Here is an 8,423-nt window from a genome sequence, read left to right as displayed (position 1 = left end):
CCATCGCGTCTGGACGGGGCAGGACCAGGCGAACCTCTCCTCCATCCAGGGGTCGCTCTCGCCGGCAGTTGCCGGCCTTGTTGTCTTCGCGAAGACGTCTCATGAGGCCTGGACCATCCTTGAGCGCACCTTTGCAGCGCAGTCCCAGGCTCGTGTCTCTGCACTCCGTCGTCAGCTTGGAGAGTGTCAGAAGCTTGACTCCACTGCCACTGAGTTCTACAACAAGGTCAAGGGCCTCGCCGACACATTGGCCTCCATTGGACAGCCCCTCACCGACTCCGAGTTCAACTCGTTTATTGTCAATGGTCTTGATGAGGAGTATGATGCCTTAGTCGAGATCATCAACGAGCGGGGCAACTCCACACCCATGCTGGCACACGAGGTTTTCTCTCGGCTCCTTCTCACTGAGCAACGGGTCGAGACTCGCCGCACCAGGGGCACTGGCTCCCTCTCGGCCAACGCCGCCACCAAGGGTGGCCGCTCTTCTTCATCACCCCGGTCTCCCTTGGGGCTGCCACCGTCGCCCGCCTCGGCCCCCCCACCTACTGCGACCTTACCGGGGGCTGGCGGTCCACGTGTGTGTCAGCTTTGTGGCCGCGATGGGCACTGGGCCTCCAAGTGTCATAAGCGCTTCCAGCGAAGCTTCCTTGGTCTTGGCAATGACGGCAAAGATACACGCAACAATGCCCGTCAGGTCGCCATGGCTGATCGTCCCGCGCCGCAGAAGCAACAGGGACACACTCAGTCCTACTCCATCGATCCACACTGGTACATGGACTCTGAGGCGACAGAGCATCTAACCAGCGAGATGGGGAAGCTTCACACTCGTGAACCCTATCATGGCTCCGACAAGATCCACACCGCCAATGGAGCAGGTATGCACATCTCTCATATTGGTCAAGCATCTCCTCTCACTAGACATGCCAATAGGAGTCTTCATCTTCGCAATGTTCTTCGAGTTCCATCTGTGACCCGTAATCTTCTTTCAGTTCCTAAACTCACACGTGATAATAATGTGCTTTGTGAATTTCACCCTTTTGATCTTTTTATTAAGGATCGGGGCACGAGGGACATTCTTCTTAGTGGGCGGTTGTGCCAGGGCCTCTACCGTCTGGAGCATCCTGGTGTCGCTCGTGTTTTCAGTGGAGTTCGGGTCTCTCCGTCACAGTGGCATGCTCGTCTTGGTCACCCGGCCACACCTATTGTCCGTCATATTTTGCGTCGTCATGAGCTTCCTAGTTTGTCTAGTCATAAAGATGTAGCAGTGTGTGATGCTTGTCAGCAGGGGAAGAGTCATCAACTTCCTTTTTCGGAGTCCAGTCGTGAGGTGAAACATCCTTTAGAACTTGTGTTTTCAGATGTATGGGGTCCTGCTCAGACTTCTGTCAGTGGTCATAATTACTATATCAGTTTCGTTGATGCTTATAGTCGCTTTACCTGGCTTTACCTTATTAAACGCAAATTTGATGTGTTTGATATTTTTGTTCAGTTTCAAAAACATGTTGAACGTCTTCTCAAGCACAAAATTGTTCATGTCCAGTCAGACTGGGGGGGCGAGTATCGCAACCTCAACTCTTTCTTTCAGTCGCTTGGGATAGCTCATCGTTTAGCATGTCCACATACACATCAGCAGAATGGTTCAGTCGAACGTAAGCATCGTCATATTGTTGAAGCTGGTCTTACTCTTTTGGCCCATGCATCTGTTCCGTTTCAATTTTGGAGTGATGCTTTCACCACTGCATGCTTTCTCATCAACCGTACTCCTACTCGTGTTTTAAACATGAAGACTCCCATTGAGGTTCTCCTTAATGAACAACCTGATTATACCTTTCTCAAGGTATTTGGGTGTGCTTGCTGGCCGCATCTTCGTCCATATAACAAGCGCAAGCTTGAGTTTCGTTCTAAGAAGTGTGTTTTTCTTGGCTATAGCTCTCTTCATAAAGGTTACAAATGTCTTCATGTTCCCACTAATCGTGTCTATATATCTCGGGACGTCGTGTTTGATGAGCATGTTTTTCCCTTTGCCAACCTTCCTGTGTCCACTGTCGAACCACCATCCCTGCATTCATCCTCTGTTGCTTCTGACCAATTTGATGATGTTGCATACTCTCCTTTGCTGTTACCTAACCATGGTGCAGGAACCGAACGTGGAGCTCGTTTGGAGCTGTTGGAGGATTCACCATCATCATCGTCGTCTTCTGGTGGGCACGTCGATCGCCCTATGTTGCATGGCATCGATTCGCGTGCCCATGCATGGTCACCCGACGAGCCCGTCGCGCCGAGCATCTCCACTGCTCGGTCCGTTTCGCCAGCGGCCGCCGAGTCGCCCGCGGCTCGGCCCGTCACGCCGTCTTCGCCTGCGGCTCGGCCCGTCACGCCGTCTTCGCCCGCGGCTCGGGTCCTCACGTCGCCTTCATCAGCGGATCGGCCCGCGACACCGGCCGCGCCACGGCCCACTATGCCGAGCTCGCCATCGGCCCGGTCTGTGATGCCGGAGTCGCCAGCTGCTTCGTCTGCTCTGCCGGTTTCGCCGGTGGGTCGGCCTTCTTCGCCAACCGAGTCCGAGGCTACCGTGACTGGCTCCTCGTCACCGGCTGACTCGTCAACGTCGCCGTCCTCCAGCCCATTGCAGGCTGCTCCGTCAACCTCGGTGGTTCCTGTGTCCCGACCACATACACGCAGTCGCAGTGGCATTTTCAAACCTAAGGAACGTAAGGATGGTACGGTTGCTTGGTTGGCTGCTTGTTTGGCTGCTGCTGTTGCGGATCCATCTTCTGAGCCTCGCTCATATCAGGCTGCCCTGCGCATTCCACATTGGCGAGAGGCTATGGAGCAGGAGTTTCATGCTCTTCTTCGTAACAAGACATGGACTCTCGTTCCTCCACCACCACGGGTAAATGTTATTGACTCAAAATGGGTATTCAAAGTGAAGAAGCATTCGGATGGATCTATTGAGCGTTACAAAGCGCGACTTGTTGCTCGCGGTTTTCGGCAGCGTCATGGTCTTGACTATGAGGACACCTTCAGTCCTGTCGTCAAGCCTACCACTATTCGGCTTCTTCTCTCCATTGTTGTTTCTCGTGGTTGGTCACTTCGTCAACTTGATGTGCAGAATGCTTTTCTACATGGATTTTTGGAGGAAGAGGTTTATATGAAACAGCCGCCTGGTTTCTCTGATCCTGATCGTCCTGACTATATCTGTCGTCTTTCCAAATCACTATATGGTTTGAAGCAAGCTCCTCGTGCCTGGCATGCCCGCCTTGCCTCTGCCCTTCGTGCTCATGGGTTTGTGCCGTCTACTGCTGACACTTCGTTATTTCTTCTACAGAAGCCAGAAGTCACTATGTATCTTTTGGTATATGTCGATGATATTATCCTTGTCAGCTCTTCTCAGTATGGTGCTGATGCTCTTGTCTGCTCTCTTGGTGCTGATTTTGCGGTCAAAGATCTTGGGAAGCTTCACTACTTTTTTGGAGTTGAGGTCACTTCTCGTGCTACTGGTCTTGTCCTTACGCAGAAGAAGTACTCCTTGGAGTTGTTACAGAGAGTTGGCATGCTGAAGTGCAAACCGACCACCACACCCATGTCGTCTACCGACAAGATAACAGCTGTTGATGGTGAGCTTTTGTCTCCTGCGGATGCCACAGAGTACAGGAGCATTGTTGGTGGACTTCAGTACTTGACGATCACGAGACAAGATATCTCTTATGTTGTTAACAGGGTCTGTCAGTATCTTCAGGCTCCCAGAGATACTCATTGGGCTGCTGTTAAACGCATTCTTCGTTATGTTCAGTTCACGCTGACATTTGGTATGCATATTCGGCCGACTTCCTCTCGGGTCCTTTCGGCCTTCTCTGATGCAGATTGGGCTGGTAGCCCAGATGACAGGCGATCCACGGGGGGTTATGCAGTATTCTTTGGCTCTAATTTGATCGCCTGGAGTGCTCGGAAACAGGCTACTGTGTCACGTAGCAGTACTGAAGCTGAGTACAAGGCTGTGGCTAATGCTACTGCAGAGATTATTTGGGTGCAGTCTTTGCTTCAGGAGTTGGGTTTGTCTCAACCACAGCCTCCTATTCTTTGGTGTGATAACATCGGTGCTACATACCTTTCTGCAAATCCAGTATTTCATGCCCGAATGAAACACATTGAAGTTGACTATCACTTTGTACGGGAACGTGTATCACAGAAGCAACTCCAGATCAAGTTTATCTCATCTAAGGATCAACTTGCAGACATCTTCACTATGCCTTTACCGCTGCCACAGTTTGAGGCTTGTAGGCGCAATCTTACCCTTCTCAGTTCTTTAGAAAGTGGCTAAGATTGAGAGAGGGTGTTAGACTATGTATAGCTTCTGTACCTATGTACGTATATGGTACATATTGTAACACAACCATTATATATAATGAGATAAGCCACCACTAGAGGGTTGTGCTGGTTCCCCAAAACTTATTGTCTTACACCCACTAACGAACGCCAGCGCAAGCCTGCGCCCCTCCAAGCAGGTGGGAGTGAGGAGATGCAGGGATCCTGGATGGGGATTCGCCGGTGGAGGCAAAAGCTGTGCAAGTTCATGGCGGAAGCCTTATTGCAGTTCTCCTCAGTGGCAGCATTCAGCAGTTAGGCAGTACTCCATGGGCACCGCATCGGCGACCACGAGCAGCAGACCCGAGGAGGCCCCTCTCTGACCTGAACCCAGGAACAACAGTTAAGCTTCCTCCTCTCTCTGGAGTTTTTATAGATACAGCAGTTAGCTTCAGTCGAGAAACGCACTGTACAGCAGTTAGCTTCAGTAAATTAGCAAGGCCATTAGTTTACTTCAATAGTTAGCTTCCACTCTTTGCAGTTATGTTTACAATGCTTAACTTGGGAAGGAAAAGGCTATAATTTACAGTTAGCTTCCACTCTCTGTAGTCAACGCCCTTTGGCAGTTAGCAAGACCACAACGCCCTTGCCCATGCCGCCGGAACCACCTCTCCTACCAGTGCCTCCCCGGCCAGTGCTGCCCAGCGACCCCGGCGACATGCAGCCCGTGTCGTCCTCGGCGACCCGAGACCCAACGCGGCCTCAGTTCCCCATGCCGCCGCCCTCCTCGTCGGGATCAAGGGCGCCACCGCCCGTCTTCTTCTTGCATTGTTCAGTTAGCTTCCCTTTTGTTTGAGGGATACGTACATTCAGTTATCTTCCATACATTGTTCAGTCACCAGATACATTCAGCTAGCTCCCCTTGTTTCCAACAGTTACGGTGGTCTTGTTCCCCAAAAATAGCAAAAAATCATAATAGGCATTATGTACTGTACCTATATTTTTAGAAAAATGCCGTTGCAATTAACTCCTAACATTGTGGCAGTTCACTTGATGAAAATAAACGAAGTGCAAGTTCAAGAATGACTACAAAGTCTGCTGCCTTCTTTCGGGTTTCTTGGGGGTATATTTTGTTGCGCACACAAGTGGGGTTTCTTGAACTGGTTGTGTTTCTCCACGGAGGACGGAGCAGATGAGCGAGTACATCAAGAGGCCGATAGCCTGCATCAGGTGGTACGTGGCGCTGGAGAACGGCTACTTGGCCGAGCAGGAGAAGCTTCGGATGGAGATACATTCAGGCTCTACAGGAAGTTGAGAGGATGGCACTTGCCATCCTAAGGCCAACTCCACCACGCGACCCTATCTTGTCCGCTCGCGTTCGTTTGGGATAAAACGGGCGAACAAGACGGCTCAGCGCGTCCGTTTGGGATAAAACGGACAACAAGACGGCTCAGCGCGCGGGAGCGAACGGACTTCTGTCCGTTTTCGACCCATCCCCGGCCCAAATTTGCGCCGATTTTGGGGTGAAACGGACAGCGCGCGGATGGCGGGACGCGCGCGCTGTCCGCCTCTGGCCCGCCTGTCGGTGGCAAAAGCAACCCCCCTCCCCCGCCTCTTTTGGCGCCATTTTCCCCAAACCCTCACACGTCCCGCCGCCCCTCCCTCCCCCGTCCATGGCCGACGCCCAGCCGAACTCCGGCGGCCTGGCCGTCAACCCGTCCGGAATGGGCAAGAAGAAGAAGGCCAAGGCGCCAAGGAAGTCACGGTCGGAGTGCACGCCGGAGGAGATCGCCAAGTTGGACGCGGAATCGACGAAGAGGAGGAACCGGAGGGCGGTCGTCAAGGACAATGCCATCGCCGCCAAGTTCACCGCCAAGCGCGATGCGATGGAGGCCGCGCGGCGCAAGGCCGAGGTCAAGGAGAAGGAGGCCATCGTAAACAAAGCGCACGCCCTCCTCATACTTGGCATTTGTCGTCCAGCGGATTTCTCTGCAGCGGCCGTCGGCCCGGCGAGCACAGGCACGTCGGTCGCCCGTTGATACGTCTCCGTCGTATCTACTTTTTCAAACACTTTTGCCCTTGTTTTGGACTCTAACTTGCATGATTTGAATGGAACTAACCCGGATTGACGCTGTTTTCAGCAGAATTGCCATGATGTTGTTTTTGTGCAGAAATAAAAGTTTTTGGAATTACCTGAAAATCCACGGAGCAACTTTTCAAAATTAATAAAAAATACTGGCAAAAGAATCAGCGTCAGGGGGCCCACACCCTGTCCACGAGGGGGGCGCCCCCTCCCCTATGGCGCGCCCCTGCCTCGTGGGCCCCCTGGACGCCACTGACCTCAACTCCAGCTTCATATATTTGCTTTCACGGAGAGAAAAAATTAGAGAGAAAGTTCCATCGCGTTTTATGATACGGAGCCGCCGCCAAGCCCTAATCTCTCTCGGGAGGGCTGATCTGGAGTTCGTTCGGGGTTTCGGAGAGGGGGATTCGTCGCCGTCGTCATCATCAACCATCCTCCATCACCAATTTCATGATACTCACCGCCGTGCATGAGTAATTTCATCGTAGGCTTGCTGGACGGTGATGGGTTGGATCAGATTTACCATGTAATCAAATTAGTTTTGTTAGGGTTTGATCCCTAGTATCCACTATGCTCTGAGATTGATGTTGCTAGGACTTGGCTATGCTTAATGCTTGTCACTAGGGCCCGAGTGCCATGATTTCAGATCTAAACCTATTATGTTTTCATGAATATATGTGAGTTATTGATCCTATCTTGCAAGTCTATAGTCACCTATTATGTGTTATGATCCGACAACCCCGAAGTGATAATAATCGGGATACTTCTCGGTGATGATCGTAGTTTGAGGAGTTCATGTATTCACTATGTGTTAATGCTTTGGTCCGGTACTCTATTAAAAGGAGGCCTTAATATCCCTTAGTTTCTATTAGGACCCCGCTGTCATGGGAGGGTAGAACAAAATATGTCATGCAAGTTCTTTTCCATAAGCACGTATGACTATATTCGGAATACATGCCTACATTACATTGATGAACTGGAGCTAGTTCTGCTAGGGAACGTAGTAATTTCAAAAAAATTCCTACGCACACGCAAGATCATGGTGATGCATAGCAACGAGAGGGGAGAGTGTGTCCACGTACCCCCGTAGTCCGAAAGCGGAAGCGTTAGCACAACGCGGTTGATGTAGTCGTACGTCTTCACGGCCCGACCGATCAAGCACCGAAACTACGGCACCTCCGAGTTCTTGCACACGTTCAGCTGGATGACGTCCCTCGTACTCCGATCCAGCCGAGTGTCGAGGGAGAGTTCCGTCAGCACGACGGCGTGGTGACGATGACGATGTTCTACCGTCGTAGGGCTTCGCCTAAGCACCGCTACGATATTATCGAGGAGGACTTGGTGGAGGGGGGCACCGCACACGGCTAAGAGATCAATGATCAATTGTTGTGTCTATGGGGTGCCCCCCTCCCCCGTATATAAAGGAGTGGAGGAGAGGGCCAGCCAAAGGGGGTGGCGCGCCCTAGGGGGGGAGTCCAACTCCCACCGGGAGTAGGACTCCCCCCTTTCCTATTAGGAGCGGGAGAGGGAAGGAAGAGGAAGGAGGGAGGAAGGAAAGGTGTCGACCCCCTCCCAAATCGGATTGTGCTTGAAGGGGGGCTGTAACGCCCGGATAATCTTGCTACAGTAATCCCACGCTAATCATGGCACGTCATCCCGATTACTGTTGCTATCCTCGCAATAATTCGAAACCGTTCAAATTCAAAATTCAAATTGATGAAAACAATAAAAGTTTTCAAAATTTAAATCTAAAATGTCCGGGGGTTGTCAAATATTACAAAGGTAATTATGGTGAAGTAAACACATTTTTATAAAATGCATAAATATTTTAAATTGAGTAAAACAGAAAAGAAAATAAATTAAAAAAAAACACAACAGACACCCCCCCCCGCTGGGCCAAGTGGCCCAGCTGGCCTCCGCCGCCCGAACGGGCCGGCCCAACCGGCCAAAGGCCCAGCCGGCCACCCCACTTAACCCCCTCGGTCCACTGACCGAAACCCTAACCCCCGCTGCTCCCCCGATCCCCCCCCCACTC

The sequence above is a fragment of the Triticum dicoccoides genome, chromosome 7B (assembly GCF_002162155.2).
Source record: "Triticum dicoccoides isolate Atlit2015 ecotype Zavitan chromosome 7B, WEW_v2.0, whole genome shotgun sequence".
NCBI classification, from domain to species: domain Eukaryota; kingdom Viridiplantae; phylum Streptophyta; class Magnoliopsida; order Poales; family Poaceae; genus Triticum; species Triticum dicoccoides.
The sequence above is the reverse complement of the archived record's forward strand: the minus strand, read 5'-3'. Positions refer to the sequence as shown.